Source organism: Lithobates pipiens, unplaced genomic scaffold, assembly GCF_037356315.1.
Source record: "Lithobates pipiens isolate NorthernLeopardFrog02 unplaced genomic scaffold, aLitPip1_a1.2 Scaffold_10, whole genome shotgun sequence".
Classification (NCBI taxonomy): Eukaryota; Metazoa; Chordata; class Amphibia; order Anura; family Ranidae; genus Lithobates; species Lithobates pipiens.
Window position 1 is genome coordinate 213,043,782 of NW_027507686.1, and position 19,595 is coordinate 213,063,376.

The window sequence follows — 19,595 nt, forward strand, 5'->3', positions numbered from 1 at the left end:
ACATCATATATAAAAAAACTTCAATCTTCATCTTGTCGGTTCAGTCAAATGTCATTCTGTACCCCACTTATATGCCTGCGACATGCTGCAACAGGACACGCTGCATGCAAATAAACCAGCATGCATTTAACCTAAGACTTCTCAAATTAAATGATAGTGTTTATGTTACTGGTTGCCCAACCGACTCCCTCTGCTGGTAACTTGCAGATATTATCGTAACTGAACATACAAATTCAGTTCTGTACACAAGACATAACTTGAATATTTATCCACGTCTTCCTCTGTAATGTGCATGCTACATTGATCTGCAACACACAAACTATGTTTTTTTATTGCTGTTTCATTTTTTTTAACAACATTGCTCTGTATAACTTGTACAAATATTTAGGTAAAAAACCTTTATGTCAATTTAAAATTTGCCAAATCAGTAAGTAATATAAATTTAAATATACTGTAATTTATTTGTTAATCATTTCTCCCTGATGGGGGCAGTGAGAAATTGAGGTGGCCTTCTAAGGACCGGGGCTGCTCCCCGTCAATGGAAGTATCTTTCATGGTTGAAGTGCAGGCATATGTTAGGTGAAGGCTTTCCTTTGGGGAAAAGTGGGTGAACCCCAAAGAATAGCAGGATAAAGACCTAAAAGTGCTGTAAGGAACCCATGTTGTTAAGGACCTTGCACTTTGTTTCTGAGAGCCTTTTAGTGATGGACTTTGGAAACAGAAGGGCTGACCTTGCTCATCTTCCTCTAAGCATACAAGTTGCTTAGCTGTCTTTGACTTCAATATTTTCTGAGATACAGGCCCTAAGCAATCATGTAGATTAGAGGGCCAAAGTGATGTTAGAAATCCTGATCTGCATTCAGGCAAGCATTAAAGCCATTGGATCTTAATGACAGCTAGGTAAGATAGGGTGACCAGACATCCCCGGTTTCCAGGGACAGTCCCCCGATTGAGTACACTGTCCCCGAACCAAGTCTGTCCCCGGTTTTGTCCCCGGATTGGATTTGGACAGGGGCTGGGGCAATTTCAAAGACAGTCAGTGCAGAGAAAAAAAAAATCTGAATTACACCCCCCCCCCCCCCCCCGCCGCTCCTACTAGCTTTAGTACTACTAGAATTATGGTAGTTATCCAGTGCCCCTTTCTGATGATCATGTGCTGGTCAGAGCGGAGAGAATATTTCTTCAGTTTCGGGTGTATGCCCGTTCTGCTGCTGCTCGTATGTTCCTCTGCCTTGACTCAAGTCCTGGCCAGCCACCTGCCCATTTCCTTGCCTTCCCTGGCAGAGTCATCTTCCTCCGCTCCTCACCCAGTAGTACCCGGAGAGTAAGACTTGACAGGTTGTGAGGCAGACGGTGATGGGCAGAGAGTCGCTAATTACCGCCATTATTGTAAAAAAAGATATGTCCCCGGATTTCATTTAAAAAATCTGGTTACTTTAAGATAAGAAGAATGTTCAAGCGAGGTCAGCAGAGTACAGGTTTTTTCAGTGCAGGCTGCTTTAAATATGAACCATGTGGCAAGAGTTAGGGCTCCATTGTATTTCTTTGGGAGAATTCTGCTGCATTGCTTCCAGGTGCCACTAAATGTCCCCACTTGTCTACAATTTATCTGTTTAGCACCTTTTCGAAAGGGAGCGCAGCATAGGACTAGTTTGACCTCTGCTGTTGGTACTGAGTGTCATCATGGAGAGGTTTGTGTTGCAATGTAAGCTCTTGTTTCAGTGGCCCAGTTTGGCATGGACATAGCATACAAATGCTATGTACTGTGTCACAAGAGAAAGTCTAGAATAGGAAGTGGAGAGGTCATCCACCATCAGGTGAGCAGTGAAAAGTCCAGGTGTCCTTCTCCATCAGTGGAAGAGAGTTTCATGGCTGAAGTGCTGGCATACTGTATGTTACATGAAGGCCTTCTTTTGGGGAAAAGCGGGTGAAACCTAAAGAACAGCAGAAGAAAGACTTAAAAGTATTGTGAGCACCCATGTCATTAAGGACATTGCTCTTATGCCGCGTACACACGACAGGTCTTAAGTCCGGCAGACTTTCGACGGAGTTCTGACGGAGCTCTGACAGAGTTCTGACGGACTTTCCGAATGAACGGACTTGGCCACACACAATCACACCAAAGTCCGACGGATTCGAACGTGATGACGTATGACTGGACTAGAATAAGAAAGTTCATAGCCAGTAGCCAATAGCTGCCCTAGTGTCGGTTTTAGTCCGTCAGACTAGCACATACACGAAGGGGATTTCTGGGTCCGGCAGAGTTCTGTCAGAAAAATTTGAAACATGTTCCATTTCTAAAGTCTGTCAGACTTTTGCAAATCAAAAGTCCGCTGCAGCCCACACACGTTCGAATAGTCTGCCGGAATCATTCCGTCAGACTTTTGATGTTGAAAAGTCTGGTCGTGTGTACGGGGCATAAGAGAGAGACCTCTAGGAATGGACAAAATAGAGTTTTCAACATTTGAAAGATTTTAACTGAGCACCCATGATACAAAGCACCTAAGTACTAGCAATTCTGTATTTCAATCTTTTTTATTAGGGATACCAATTGTACAAAAATAAAAGGGGAAGGGGGTGCCCCCCAGAAAAGCGTTAGCTGTACCCCATGTTCTATGCATGTCCATGCATGGTTTTTATGGCCTTTTGTCAATTGCATTTTGTGAGTACCCACTTTTATATAAAACATTTTTATTATTAAATTATCTTTGGTAATGCACTAGGTTTGCATGCCTTCCATTTCCGTTTTTCTTGTAAAAAATAAGTACAGAGCAAGAAGAGACACAAAGCTCTCAGGGTATCATACAGATATAACATACATTGCATTGAAAATGCTTAGATAAAATAGCAAGTAAACAGTATATCACATATATATGGGAACCAATTTCCCTCTAGCAGAGCTGGTTAGTAAAGGGATAAACTCCAACCACCATTGTTAATTCAAAACATATCAAACTATTGAGAACGTTAATTATGTAAAATGTTACTATACCCAGGAGTCTGCATTTACTATATCTGGTTTCCTACAGTACAGAGAACATAGAAATACAATTCTTTTAGTAAATATAAACTGCTAAATACCTTTTCTCATCAGCAATATATATCAGTTTTGTTACTTCTATCGGTGTCTGGTTAAAACTTGTAGGAGAAGTTTTAATTCTCCTCTGACTGTTCTGTGAGGCAGCTCCTGACCATCTGTCTTGACAGTGCTGAGTGGCCCTGTGCTGATCACATGCACCATCCCAAAAAAAACAAAAAAACTTTCTAGCAATAGACACCAAACTGAGCAAGTGCAACGTGACTTCAAAGGCTCTGTACTATCAGGAGTTGGATTGGGAACAGTGGAAGAAGGTGAGGATCAGAGAAGAGAGGAACAAATAGCCCTTTTACACAATGTGAAGGATGAACCCCTTAGGTTCCACAGTGAGTATAACAAGCATGCTTTACTGCATATACAGACTGATATTACTGTTGTGGGTTTAGTAACACTTTAAAGGAGTTGTGCATTCTATGCATTAAGTTAAAAAAAAACTTTTGTGTGTGGCAGCCCCTAAATACTTACCTGAGCTCCATCTCTCTCCAGCAATGTCCACAAATGTCTAAGCCATCTGGGACACTCCTTCTGATTGGCTGAGACACAACAGCGGTGCCACTGGCTCCCTCGGCTGTCAATCAAAGTCAGTCAGACAATCAGGGGTGAGAGGAAGCCGGGCCGGGTTGGGGCTCCGTGTCTGAATGGACACGTGGAGCATTGACTCGGCTCCAGGGCCCCCATAAGAAGCTGATGATTGTGGGGGCACTTGATAGGAGGGAGGGGCCAGGATCAGCAAAGAGGGACTCGAAAAGAGGAGGATATGGGCTGCTCTGTGAAAAACCAACTGCACAGAGGCAATAAGTATAACATGTTTGTTATTTATTTTTATTTTTTTAAACAAGCCTTTACAATTACTTTAAGTTCCTGAGAATATGACCACACCAGCAGTAAGGTACTAGACTTGAATACATCAGCAAAGAAAAATGAGGTTAGGAAGTTAATGGAAGAGACAAGAGTAAAAAAGAAATTGAATTGGAATAGGGTCAGCCGAGGCCCCGCTAAAGGACAGATAAGTATTGAATCCACGGCTCCCACGTTTTGCCAAATTTCATTGTATTTGGTATGAAGTGTGTAGATAAGTTTGTCATTAACCATTATCCAATTCAATTTACTTTTAACGTAATCAAGTGGTATCACCAATCATTTTCAATGTTTAGCAATAGTGATGCTCGCTGCCAGGAACATATAGAGGATCAGTTGTGTTGATTTTTTGGGGAACCTTTGCAGAGTACTAGCAATTCTGAAAGTCGTTTGTTCTAATGAAACTTGCTTTTAGCCACGATGTTGGATAATGCCTCATTAGGAACACAAGATTGTTCGGTAACAATTTATGTTAACGTAAATCTGTTAAAATGCATTCTGAACCCAACTGGACATTCCATAGCTGGAATGAAGAGTGAGATCTAGCTGAGAGTAGAAAAGGTGGGCTCATGTTTAGCATGGGATATATGGCCTGCCAATGGGTGGCCACCACTGTAGGGTGCATATGCTCTCTTTTTCCTGAGATGTATTGTATTGTAAAATGTGAGTCCTGCTTTATGTCGGGCTTTGGGGATTCAATGGAACTTTGAAGCCCTTGTACACACGGTCGGAGATTGCGACAACCAAATCCGTTGGATTTTGTCCGTCGAATTTTGTCGGACGGATTTTGTCCGAAACTGTTGCATACACACGGTCGGACAAAGTTGTCGGAAAATCCGACGTGATGACGTTATTTCGTTACAACGGGACTACGTTCACGCTAGTAGCCAATAGCTTTGGTGTAGGAATTTGATCTGAGCATGCGTGGCACTTTGTCCGATCGGAATTCTCTACACATGATCAGAGTATGTCCGATCGGAGCATTTTGTCGGAAAATTTTACCAACAAGTTGGAAAACTTGGTCCGTCGGATACTCAGACGGAAACAGTCCAATGGAGACCACACACAGTCGGAATATCCGATAAAACGGTCCGATCGGACACATTCCGTCGGAATCTCCGACCGTGTGTACAAGGGCGAAGACAGATGCATGGAGCTACTTGTGTGAATGTTTCTCTGACAGCACCAGCTGTATAGAAGTGAACCTTGCCTTCTGACCTTCTTTAACTGCCTTTTAAGGAATGCAGCCCTCCAGAAGGAACTGGCTTGACAACCTGCTGGAAGGGACAGAAACATAGTGGCATAGTTGTATCTCAGGCACCAGGGGAGGCTGGCTTACCACTCATGCTGAAACCCTGGCCTCATACAGCCTAAAATGTGGCCCTGTCCATGGTCCCAAGGGAAATGATAAAAGCTTCAACACTTTCCGCCTATATAAGCTATGCAACAGAAACCTCTTGCCCCAGTTGTAACATCTAAGCAAGGCAGCGGATTAATTTATTGGGCAAATGCTTCTGCTTTCCCTGTTTATAATGCCACAAATGTATAGAAGAGAACAATAACAGCAACTAATAGCATGTCATAATATGACAACATTTTGCAATGCATTGTACAATTCATAGATACAGTTAACTAACGACTCTGGCTAGAATAGACTTCAGCACCACATCCTGCGGACAGCTCCTAATGCGCTCTATTAGCTTTTGCCCGGAGGATATCATTGTGTGTGACAAGACTGCTAAAATCCCATGTTTTCATTTACCTTCATAAACGGAAAAATTTGATTGTCAATGTTGCTTATGTAGAAGATTCTTAGAAACCTAAGCTTTATTGTCACAAGATCTTGGCATCTCATATAAACTAATCTCTAAAGGTTTCTTTATTGTTCATGTTGTGATGAGCAGCAGGGCCGAATCCATCGAGAATACGAAGTAATGTTACCTATTTCATCTTAATGGAATTTAATGTCTACTGGAAAATATCCATCTCCTTTATATAGGACGGGTCCTTCCACTGTCTGCTTGTTCTTGTTTTCTTTACTGACTAGATAAAATGAACAAGCAGGTTTAAAGGAACCTATATTTTACCCATCAATGGCAAACCAACAGGTGTGGTTAATAAGCCACGCATCCAGCAATGTCCTGTGTAGAAGGCATGACTAGAGACAACTCCTGTGGGACATGGATTTGGTGCTTGGTGCAAACAAATGGCTCCCTATGGCGTAAGTTACCCTATAGCCTGTAGTAGCATGTAGTAGCAATAAAAACAAGCAAGCTGGTTGATGACCAGGGTTAGGTGCGACCCCTCCCCCTCTGTTTCACGCACGTGGCGTTGGCGGCATATTTAAACCCCACTCGGAGCTAGCTGCCTGCACGGCCGGTCTCTGCATGGGGTCTGTACACACCAGCTGTCTGGTCTGCTGGTCGTGTTTTAGGAGCGATATCCAGGTGCACAACTTTTTCTTCTCTCTTTTTTTCTTCTCTTTTTTTTCTTCTCTTTTTTTCTTTTTTTTTTCTTTTTCTCATTCTAACTTACATACCTTTCCTCATGGATAATTTCGCCATTCCTTTTTGTCTATCACCATTAACACACAACTAATCCATTATTCCCTCACCTACCTGTAGTCACGTACTCATATTTCCATGCACATATTCAATTTATTCCCCTTTACCTACACCTTATCAAGATGATATTTATTTTTACAAATCTACAACATAGCATCACACTGTTTTTTGCTTATCACCCTTTTAGGCTACTGTGGGTCTTATGCTTATTTTTACTATTTTTATTTTTAAATTCTTTGTAACAACATTATTTTTGTGCATACCTATAATCACTAATTTGTCCCCAGACATTTGGTTTCTACAATTACTACACTTTCCACCCTTGGGTACACCTTCCCATACTGGTGCATTTTTTCCGCGCCGGATATCGCATCCATCTCTTTGCCGCCTCAGTTCCCGTATAGGGAGTGTGCTCCTGGCCCACCCAGCGTCCATCGCCGCGCGCTGCACTTGTCGTCCGGACTGGTGAGTCCACCCTGGCCAAACTACCTACTTGTATCACATTCTCATTAGTCTATTTCTATTTATTGGTCAGTACATTATTTATACATTTTTTACTTTATTCTATAGGAACTCTTGTGGTAGCATCAGCTCCTGATGAGTGGGGAGACACCCACGAAACGCGTCAAGCTTTTTAATTTGATGTCCTAGTCACACTGTATACGGAACCATACTTATCAGTTCTTGACTAATTATTATACAGTGGTGTGAAAAAGTGTTTGCCCCCTTCCTCATTTCCTGTTCCTTTGCATGTTTGTCACACTTAAGTGTTTCGGAACATCAAACCAATTTAAACAATAGTCAAGGACAACACAAGTAAACACAAAATGCAATTTGTAAATGAAGGTGTTTATTATTAAAGGTGAAAAAAAATCCAAACCATCATGGCCCTGTGTGAAAAAGTGATTGCCCCCCTTTTTAAAACATACTATAACTGTGGTTGTCCACACCTGAGTTCAATTTCTCTAGCCACACCCAGGCCTGATTATTGCCACACCTGTTCACAATCAAGGCATCACTTAAATAGGAGCTGCTTGACACAGTAAGGTCCACCAGAAGATCCTTAAAAGCTACACATCATGCCGAGACCCAAAGAAATTCAGGAACAATTGAGAAAGAAAGTAATTGAGATCTATCAGTCTGGAAAGGGTTATAAAGCCATTTCCAAAGCTTTGGGAATCCAGCGAACCACAGTGAGAGCAATTATCCACAAATGGCGAAGACATGGAACAGTGGTGAACCTTCCCAGGAGTGGCCGGCCGCCCAAAATTACCCCAAGAGCGCAGCGACGACTCATCCAAGAGGTCACAAAAGACCCCACAACAACGTCCAAGGAACTGCAGGCCTCACTTGCCTCAGTTAAGGTCAGCGTTCATGCCTCCACCATCAGGAAAAGACTGGGCAAAAATGGCCTGCATGGCAGAGTTCCAAGGAGAAAACCACTGCTGAGCAAAAAGAACATCAAAGCTCGTCTCAATTTCTCCACAACACATCTTGATGTTCCCCAAGACTTTTGGGACAACATTCTGTGGACCGATGAGACAAAAGTGGAACTCTTAGGAAGGTGTGTGTCCAAGTATATCTGGCGTAGAAGGAACACTGCATTTCAGAAAAAGAACATTATACCAACAGTAAAATATGGTGGTGGTAGTGTGATGGTCTGGGGCTGTTTTGCTGCTTCAGGACCTGGAAGACTTGCCGTGATAAAAGGAACTATGAATTCTGCTGTCTACCAAGAGATCCTGAAGGAGAATATCCGACCATCTGTTCGTGTACTCAAGCTGAAACGAACTTGGGTTCTGCAGCAGGACAATGATCCTAAACACACCAGCAAGTCCACCACCGAATGGCTGAAGAAAAACAAAATGAAGACTTTGGAGTGGCCTAGCCAAAGTCCTGACCTGAATCCTATTGAGATGTTGTGGTATGACCTTAAAAAGGCCATTCATGCTCGAAAACCCTCTAATGTAACTGAATTAGGACAATTCTGCAAAGATGAGTGGGCCAAAATTCCTCCAGGACGCTGTAAAAGCCTCATTGCACGTTATCGCAAACGCTTGGTTGCAGTTGTTGCTGCTAAGGGTGGCCCAACCAGTTATTAGGTTTAGGGGGCAATCACTTTTTCACACAGGGCCATGATGGTTTGGATTTTTTTTCACCTTTAATAATAAACACCTTCATTTACAAATTGCATTTTGTGTTTACTTGTGTTGTCCTTGACTATTGTTTAAATTGGTTTGATGTTCCGAAACACTTAAGTGTGACAAACATGCAAAGGAACAGGAAATGAGGAAGGGGGCAAACACTTTTTCACACCACTGTATATTGAATTTTGTTTTACATCTATTGGATGCATCTTTACCATGTGGATATATCTGTCGATGTCGGGCATGCTGTCATAGGCATTATTATGCCACATTACCCTATTAATTTTATTATTATTATCATGTGCAGCTATATGTGGATACTATATATCATGTTTTTACTGTATTGATGTCTATATATATTATGAATTTGATTTATTTACAATAAATTGTTTTTTATCGAATAATGAATAAAATAAACAAACATGGTTAAAATTCTCCTCTACTATCTAAGTGCTTCATTTAAAGTCCCAAACCTCCCTTTTTTTGTATGTATTGTTATCTCTGTTTAGGGATCAATTGCTGCTTTGTTGGCCATCAATGACGTGACCCTGACCCTGCAGTCTCCTGGAATACTTACATAATATTTCTCAGGAGGCTTCGGATCGTCACACAGAGCAGCCGGGGGAGCAGACTGGATGGTGGGCCCGCACATCATTGGTGGCTGGATACCTACACCCAGAATAGGCAGATAGTTGAAAAGAACCAAAATGGCAGTCTGAGGTCTGGGCCATCAATGTCAGCATCATGGCCCCCTCGGCTCCTGCGTCATTGGATTTGATTGACAGCAGCAGGAGCCAATGGCTGCGCTGATATCAGTCTATCCAATCAGGATCCGAAACACCTACTGGAGCTGGTGTGCTCATCCCTGTCACTGGAAAGACTATTTATTTACATTGCAAGATTGCTACAGATGTTTGTGAGTAGTTTTCTTTTTATTCATTTTTAATAAAAATCCAAAGGATAATGCACAAGGCTGGTGCGCCCCTTTTTTTCCTTTTTGGAGCTGATTAAGTGGAACTCCCAACAACATACCAACAGGCCGCCTTGATTGGTCCTCTATACAGTTTTATACTATTTAAGGTGCTAACTTACACCCAGCGTTCTCTCAATCTGAGGACTGCTGCTTGGCTGTTAGCACCACACATGTTCTATCTCCAGTGAAAGGTAAAATTTACTCTGTTTCTGACTAGGCCATTCAGGGCATATTGTGCCTACTTTGCTAAGCCATTGCAATTTGGTGTTTTATCAACATCATAAAATTATACTTCACTGTTTAAATTAAATCTGGGATCTTTTTTCATGACTTTTCAGATAATGCTTTTTGCTGGGTATATACCAGGGAGTCTCTTTTATGTGTGAAGCATTTGGCCACTCCCTGATTGCGCAGCTGCACGTCTGCAGGTCCTTGTTTGAGCTCTTCCAGCCAATGTGGTTTATATGCCATTGTTTTTATGTTTCTTTTATGTTGCTTCTATGAAATCCATATGTAAGTACCTTTGACTCAAAAAATTGTATAAATTAACCATATGATACTATTTGCTTTTACATGTTACTGCATACATATTATGTATCATATTCATGTTGCAGACAAAGATAAAGCCCCCCCACCAAGTAAATTTGCCCTGATGAAGGAAAATATGTACCAATAAAAATTTCCGAAACACGTCGGGATGCATGTTACAAATCTCCATGGACTGACCTCCGTTTGACTTTGGCAGTACCTTGATTATCAGCCTTGGGTTTGATATATATATATGTATATTCATGTATTATGAATTCTATTGGTGTAATTTGTATAATACTTTTACAATTTAATAAAGTTTATTAAGCCAATAAGCAGGTACAATAAAAAACAAGGGTTACATCGTAACAAAATACAAAGCAGATTACTTAGTAAGGTAAACAGTATGTCCAATAACAAAAATTTCCACCTGAGCGTCATATCTAGTTACATTGACAAATTAGTGATGCAATCCATACAGTGGGGATCGAAAGTTTGGGCACCCCAGGTAAAAATGTGTATTAATGTGCATAACGAAGCCAAGGAAAGATGGAAAAATCTCCAAATGGCATCAAATTACAGATTAGACATTCTTATAACATGTCAAAAAAAGTTAGATTTTATTTCCATCATTTACACTTTCAAAATTACAGAAAACAAAAAAATGGCGTCTGCAAAAGTTTGGGCACCCTGCAGAATTTATAGCATGCACTGCCACCTTTGCAAAGCTGAGAGCTGCCAGTGTCATGGATCATCTCAATCATCGTCTGGGAAGACCAGGTGATGTCAATCTCAAAGGTTTTAAATGGCTAGACTCTTCTGACCTTACCCCAACAATCAGCACCATGGGTTCTTCTAAGCAGTTGTCTAGAAAACGGAAACTGAAAATAGTTGACGCTCACAAAGCTGGAGAAGGCTATAAGATGATAGCAAAGCGTTTTCAGATGTCAATATCCTCTGTTCGGAATGTAATTAAGAAATGGCAGTCATCAGGAACAATGGAAGTTAAAGCAAGATCTGGAAGACCAAGAAAAACATCAGACAGAACAGCTCGCAGGATTGTGAGAAAAGCAATTCAAAACCCACGTTTGACTGCACGATCCCTCCAGAAAGATCTGGCAGACACTAGAGTTGTGGTACACTATTCCACTATAAAGAGATACTTGTACAAATATGGTCTTCATGTAAGAGTCATCAGAAGAAAACCTCTTCTACGTCCTCACCACAAAAATCAGCGTTTGAACTTTGCAAATGAACATATAGACAAGCCTGAGGCATTTTGGAAACAAGTTCCGTGGACCGATGAGGTTAAAATAGAACCTTTTGGCCGGAATGACCAAAGGTATGTTTGGAGAAGAAAGAGCACAGAATTTAATGAAAAGAACCTCTGTCCAACTGTTAAGCATGGGGGTGGATCAATCATGTTTTGGGGTTGTATTGCAGCCAGTGGCACAGGGAACATTTCACGAGTAGAAGGAAAAATGGATTCAATAAAATTTCAGCAAATTTTGGATGGTAACTTGATGCCACCTGTGAAAAAGCTGAAGTTAAAGAGAGAATGGCTTCTACAAATGGATAATGATCCTAAACACACCTCAAAATCCACAGGGGGATTACATCAAGAAGCGTAAACTGAAGGTTTTGCCATGGCCTTCACAATCTCCTGACCTCAACATTATTGAAAATCTGTGGATAGACCTTAAAAGAGCAGTGTGTGACAGACAGCCCAGAAATCTCAAAGAACTGGAACACTTTTGTAAGGAAGAATGGGCAAGGATACCTCAAACAAGAATTGAAAGACTCTTGGCTGGCTACAAAAAGCATTTACAAGCTGTAATACTTGCCAAAGGGGGCAGTACAAGATATTAACTCTGCAGGGTGCCCAAACTTTTGCAGACACTTTTTTTGTTTTCTGTAATTTTGAAAGTGTAAATGATGGAAATAAAATCGAACTTTTTTTGACATATTATAAGAATGTCTAATCTGTAATTTGATGCCATTTGGAGATTTTTCCATCTTTCTTTGGCTTCGTTATGCACATTAATACACATTTTTACCTGGGGTGCCCAAACATTCGATCCCCACTGTACTTATATGTCTACACATTAGAGTTGTGCCATAGAGACTCAATCGCAGTCAAGAGTCAAAAACCAAGTACCTGTGGATCTCAGAAATAAATCCAAAGAAAAAAGGTAATCACAAAGATATAGTGAAGAAAAGAGGGGTACAGAAAAGAACAAGGATGAAAAAGAGAAAAGAGTGGGTACCTCTCAACAAAAGAGGTCAGTCGGCTCTTCCTCACTGGGCTGACCCCAGAAAAGAGGGAAGACCAAAGAGTAGAATCCTGCCCAATAGATATACACATTTATCACCCCTTAATGAGTCTGGCAAAGGCTTCCGAGTACCTGAAGAGCACCCACTGAGACCAGGTTGTGTGAAATCTGTTTGCTGTTTCAGTGGCAATGGCAAGCGTCTCTTCCATCGTAAAAATATGGTTAACTGAACATAACCATTCCCTAACTGTCGGTGTTATTTGTGTTTTCCAATATCTGGGAAACAGTGATTTGGCAGCCATGAGAAGGTATTTTGTCAGGGACCTTTTATATGGCCCCAATGGGAAATCAGAGATGTGGAGTAAGCAGCAGGCTGGAGAAAGAGTCATCTTAGTGTCTGTTATCTGCCGGACTAGCCCCGACACCTAATCCCAATAGCTAGTTATCTTGGGACAGCTCCACCAGATGTGTAGCATGTCTCCCTTTGCCTCACCGCATCTCCAGCACAGGTCTGAGGACAGCGGGTACCATCTCCTCACCTTATCTGGAGTAGCATACCAGTGTGAGAGAAGCTTATACGAATTCTCCTGCAGCCTAGTGCTAATGGAGCACTTATGGGCAAGTATACATGCATTTTGCCGTTGCATGTCTGTGAACCGTGTTTGAAGAGCTGATTCCCACTGGTCCCTGAACCTGGCCGAGTCCGAGTTCTCAAGCTGTTGTAAAAATGCATACAGGACGGAGGTAGTCCTCCCCAATGGCTCACTTTTACGGCATAAGGTTTCGAAGGTGGTTAGGTCCCTTAACATGTCCTGTTTCCTTGAGGGGGCCAGTATGTAATGGCAAGCTTGTCTATAGTTCCAGAAAGACAGTGCTCTAGATGGGATGTCACCTAGCATATCAGTATATGAACGCACCTGGCCGGTGAATGTAAAGTGGGACCCTAGGTGGGGTGAGTTGTCCTCTTGCATGAAAGTCCCCGACTCTAGGCCTGGTGGGAAGTCTGGATTTTTTGCCAGAGGAGACATAGGGCCGGGGACTGTTACTATCTGATGTAGGGCAACCAGCTTATGGAAAACTTTCAGTGTGGCCCTGATGAGGGGGGGTTGGGATAGACCGGGTGGGCATTTGGTCCATGGTATCCAGGGTGTAAATTTTAAAGGCGTTTGCGAGAAGCTTTCTTCAAGGGAGACCCAGTCCTTTCTGTCGGCATGGCAGTGCCAATCAATGATTTGCGTAAAATGCGTGACGTAATAGGAGAATTTAAAATTCGGGAACCCTAGTCCTCCATCTATCTTTGGGCGCATTAGGATGCGTAAACTAATATGGGGCTTCTTGTTGGCCCATAGAAATCTCCACAAAATAGACTGTAGGTGTTTGAAAAATGTAACTGGGAGTTCAATTGGCAGTGTGTGGAGGAGATATAGTACTTTAGGGAGTGTCACCATTTTAATAATGGCCGTCTTTCCAAACCAAGAAAAATACTTGAAGGACCACTTAGCCAGGTGAAGTTCTATCTGGTGTAACATGGGTATGACATTTGTATAATACTTTTAAATGATTGTTGTCTGTTGACAATACCTACCATTTTGTATTCCTAATAAAAGTGGCACAGAGTTGCCTTGTATATACTTCTATATTTCTATACTTTTTTCTGCCTAAAATGTCCAAGGGGGCACCACCAAATCCACTAGTTGCTCGTTCTCTATTTTTACAAATTAGGATGTTGGCAGTCCTTCATGCTCCATTCCCTAGCAATCTCTTTTTTTTTCCATGTGATCACTTTAAATACTTCTGGACTGCCTGCCCGCAATGTACTGCAGACGGGTAGCCTGTGCAGGCAAAGCAACTTACTATTATGTCTCCGCCTGTTTATGGGTTTAGGGCGCACCCATGCATACACAACGGGAGTCCTGGCCAATTATTCATGAGCAGCACCTGCTGATCGGCTGTGTCCAGTCACAGCCCAGAGCCCTGTGCTGACAATCAACACAAGGCTCTGTACAGAGGGAACTGTGGTGACTCTGTCCCAGCCAGTGTCATTAGTACAGTGACAGTGTATATTATTTATCACTGTATTAGTGTCACTGGTAATGTCAGTGGCAGGTAGGCAGCCTCAGTTAGTTTTAGGTTGCCCAGTGCCCAATCGCAATCCTATTAGAAGTCACTGATCACCATTATTTTTGTTTTAACTATCTCTTTATTAATTTCTTTTCGATTTAGACAAAACAAGCATCATTCACATACATTTATATAAAAAGAACAAAAGCATGAATAAAAAACCATAGATCCCTTTTACACACATCCATTCCCAACATTCACCCCTCCTTTCCACTCACAAAAGCGTTCTCATCTCACTACTACATGGTTAATAACCCTTCCGCTTTTACATATAAATACCTTTATTCATTTTCTCACACCACAATTTCCAAATCTTTTTTAATATGCTACCCTTTCCTTAAGGATTACCCCGATCACCATCATTAGTAGTAAAATAAATAAAACAATTCCAGGCTATATCCCATAGTTTGTAGACGCTAAAACTTTTAAGCAAACCAATCAATATACACTTATTTAGATTTTTTTTTTCTACCAAAGACATGTAGCAGAATACATATTGGACAACGTTTATGAAGAAATTAGATTTTTACAATTTTTCTATTGGATGTGTTTTGTAGCAGAAAGTCAAAAATATTGTTTTTTTTTCAAAATGTTTGGTCTTTTTATATTTATATTGCAAAAAAAAAAAAAAAAGACACGTTGTGATCAAATACCACCAATATCCACCACTTCTTATGGCTTTCATTCAACAATGGCTTACTTCTTGCCACTCTTCCATAAAGGCCAGATTTGTGGAGAGCACGACTAATAGTTGTCCTGTGGACAGATTCTCCCATCTGAGCTGTGGATCTCTGCAGCTCCTCCAGAGTTACCATGGGCCTCATGGCTGCTTCTCTGATCAATGTTCTCCTTTCCCGGCCTGTCAGTTTAGGTGGATGGCCATGTCTTGGTAGGTTTGCAGTTGTGCCATACTCTTTCCATTTTCAGATGATGGATTGAACAGTGCTCCGTGAGATGTTCAAAGCTTGGAATATTTTTTTAAAACCTGACCCTGCTTTAAACATTTCCACAACTTTATCCCTGATCTATCTGGTGTGTTCCTTGGCCTTCATGATGCTGTTTGTTCACAAATGTTCTGTAACAAACCTCTGAGGGCTTCACAGAACAGCTGCATTTATACTGAGATTAAATTACACACATGTATGTGCACTCTGTTTGCTAATTAGGTGACTTCTGAAGGCAGTTGGTTCTTCTAGATTTTAGTTAGGGGTATCAGAGTAAAGGGGGCTGAATACAAATGTACACCACACTTTATATATTTCATTTAGTGTACACTGATCTCTGCTCCAATCACATGGAGCAGAGATCAGTGTCACTAGTTGCTAGGCAGAATGGAAAAATGTTGTTTATACAGCATTTCCTCCATTCGGCCGCTCCGTGAGACGATCGCGGGGATGCCCGCGGCGATCGAGTCCGCGGGTCCCGCGACCGGACTCACGGGGGTCCCGACCAGCGCGGGAGCGCGCCGCCGGCGGCGCGCTCCCGATGGCAGGGCGGCATCGAATATTGGACGTACATGTACGCCAATATGCCTGCCCGTGCCATTCTGTCGACATACATCGTCGTGCGCTGGTCGGGAAGTGGTTAAGGGGAATCTTTCCTAACACCATGTGCAAATTGCATAATAAATAATGTTCTATGGCGCTAGAATTGTGAGGAAGTTAGAGTTAGCAGAACCTATACTCATTTTTCTTGTTCTACCGTTTTCCCCTTTTTCAGAATTCTTCACTTTGCCCGTCCTTTTGGCTCCATCTTGCTTTTTTTTTAGAATAACATAAGAGTTCTTTACACAGGGCTGCTGATAAGGCAGTGCAGCCAGCCCTCCTGTACTGGGCCCAGGCCCCATCGTTTGAAAAGGGGAGCCCGGACACCTGCTGAGCAGGAGGGCTGACTATACTGTCTTATTGCAGACACTGATTCACTTCTGCCTCCCCTGCAGCGCTACAAGCTTCTCTTTGTCTTGGGAATGTAGGCTGCAACTCTCCCCCCCGAATACCTCAACAATTACACTTAAAGGGGTTGTAAAGCTTTGTTTTTTATTTTCTAAATAGGTTCCTTTAAGCTAGTGCATTGTTGGTTCACTTACTTTTTCCTTCGATTTCCCTTCTAAATGTTTTTTTTCTTTGTCTGAATTTCTCACTTCCGGTTTCTCCTCAGTAAACTTCACACCATCATCCGAGCGGTGTTTAGTCAGCCAGAACAGCTTACTGAGGAGGAACAGGAAGTGAGAAATTCAGACAAAGGAAACAAAGAAAACAATAATTTAGAAGGAAAACAGAGGAACGCCGCGCTTGAGAAAGAAATTAAACCAGAAACTAAAGAAAGGAGCAGCAACCCAAATGTTATACTACATTTGGCATAAGAGAAAAAAGGAGTGGGTTGCGCTACAAAAAATAACTAAACTCAAAAAAAATAAAAAAATATAACCATGTGAAACAACAAAGTTTGAACTTAGTGGTGTGTTTGTCGCATGCCAGAAAAGGATTAGAATGCGACAAAAAAGGGACTATCTAATAAAGATAGAAAATACTAAATCAGTGAAAATAGCAGATACCTCTTAGTGTGGTTATACACAGAATACCCTTAGTAGGAGTTTATTCGATTTTTCTTATAACAAAAAGTCGAAAATATCATTTTTTCTCAAAATTTTCGGTCTTTTTCCATTTATATCGCAAAAAATAAAAATCGCAGAGGCAATAAAATACCATCAAAAGAAAGCTCTATTTGTGGGAAGAAAAGGACGCAAATTTCGTTTGGGTGCAATATTGCATGACCGCGCAATTACCAGTTAAAGCAGCGCAGTGCGAAATTGTAAAAAGACCTCTTGTCCTTAGGGTGTTTATTGGTCCGGGGCTGAAGTGGTTAAACATCGCCTATGGAGACTTTTAAAGGTAAAAGTTTGTCGACATTCCACGAGCGGGTGTAATTTTGAAGCGTGACATGTTGGTTATCAATTTCCTTGGCGTAACATTGTCCTTCACACAATAAAAAAAAAAATTGGGCTAACTTTACTGGTGTCTTATTTTTTAATTCAAAAAAGAGAATTTTTCCCCCAAAACATTTGATTGTATGACCGCTGAGCAAATACGGTGTGACAGAAACGACCGCCATTTTATTCTCTAGGGTGTTATATAAAAAATATATATATATATATATATATATATATATATATATATATATATATATAGATAGATAGATAGATAGATAGATAAATGAGGTATAACTATGGCCTATGGGTCACCTACTCAGCGCCACCTCAATCCTACAGTGCCAGCAGCAGGTAGATGTGTTGAACTATTCGATATCATATGTCGATGTCTCAGACATCAAAATAAATAAAAAATTAAAAATTATAGATAAATAAACATAAAATTACCAATATAAAATAGAGATGAAATCAAAACATATAAAATAAGACTAAGCAGCTGTTTAAATAAATATTATCTGAACTGTCCACATATCAATCTGCTACATAAAGACTGTTGGCCGTGGTGTTTGCCATTGCCCTATGGTTTCATTAACATAAATTTTTTATTTCTATTTTTATTTTCGTTTTAGCTCTGTTTTAGTATTTATCTGATGCAAGGAGGACTTTAGCTCTGGTTATACTACTGTAATATTTTATATATATATATATATATATATATATATATATATATATATATATATATATATATATATATATATATATATATATAATGTTTGGAGATTCTAAGTCATTTTCTAGCAAAAAAAAATAAAAAATGAAACAAGTGTAAAAAAGAGGCTCGGTTCTTAAGCGATAATGGCATCCCAATCTTAATCCGTAGGGGTCAATATTGAGTTGGCCCGCCCTTTGCAGCTATTACAGCTTCAACTCTTCTGGGAAGGCTGTCCACAAGGTTTAGGAGTGTGTCTATGGGAATGTTTGACCATTCTTCCAGGTTGTGATTGGACGTGGTTGTGAGTTAGGCCGGCCTTGTTAATACAGGCGTTTGGGGGACTTGTGTTTATAAGATATTCTGTATTGCCCGAGTCCTGTAAGCCCATGTACACACGGTCGGAGATTTTGCCAACCAAATCCGTCTGATTTTGTCCGTCGGATTTAGTCCGACGGATTGTGTCCGAAACTGTTGCATACACACGGTCGGGCCAAGTTGGCGAAAAATCCGATCTTTCAGAACGTGATGACGTAATTTCGTTACGATGGGACTACATTCAGGCTAGTAGCCAATGGCTTTGATGTAGGAATTTGATCTGAGCATGCGTGGCACTTGGTCCGATCAAAATGCTATACAAATGATCGGATTAGGTCCGACCGGCCCAGTTGGTCGGGAAATATTTCCAACATGTTGGAAAATTGGGTCGGACGGAGATTCGGACGGAATCAGTCCGATGCATACCACACACAGTCGGATTATCTGACGACACGGTCCGATAAGACGCATTCCGACAGATTCTCCGACCGTGTGTACAGGGGCTTAGACTGAACTGTTTTTGTATTTTATTATTTCCAAGTTGAGAGTTTTTTATGGATTAATAAAAATGATTAAAATTATGTTAATTTATTTATTATTATTACACCAATAACCTGCCATGGCCAATTATATGCCAAACAAAGTTGTTGAGTTTCTTTAATTAATTAAAGGGGCTGTAAAGGTTTTTTTTTATTTTCTAAATAGGTTCCTCTAAGCTAGTGCATTGTTGGTTCACTTACCTTTTTCTTTGATTTCCCTTCTAAATTATTGAGAAAAAAGGAGTGGGTTGCGCTACAAAAAATAACTAAACTCAAAAAAAATAAAAAAATATAACCATGTGAAACAACAAAGTTTGAACTTAGTGGTGTGTTTGTCGCATGCCAGAAAAGGATTAGAATGCGACAAAAAAGGGACTATCTAATAAAGATAGAAAATACTAGACATGTGCAGAGTAAAATATTTCGTTTCGGAATTTCGTTTTCGTCCGAAAGCTTAATTTATTTAGTTACTCCCGAAATTCGTTTTTATTTATTTCGTTTTTCGTTCAAAAAATGCATTCGTCCGAAAATCCACATGA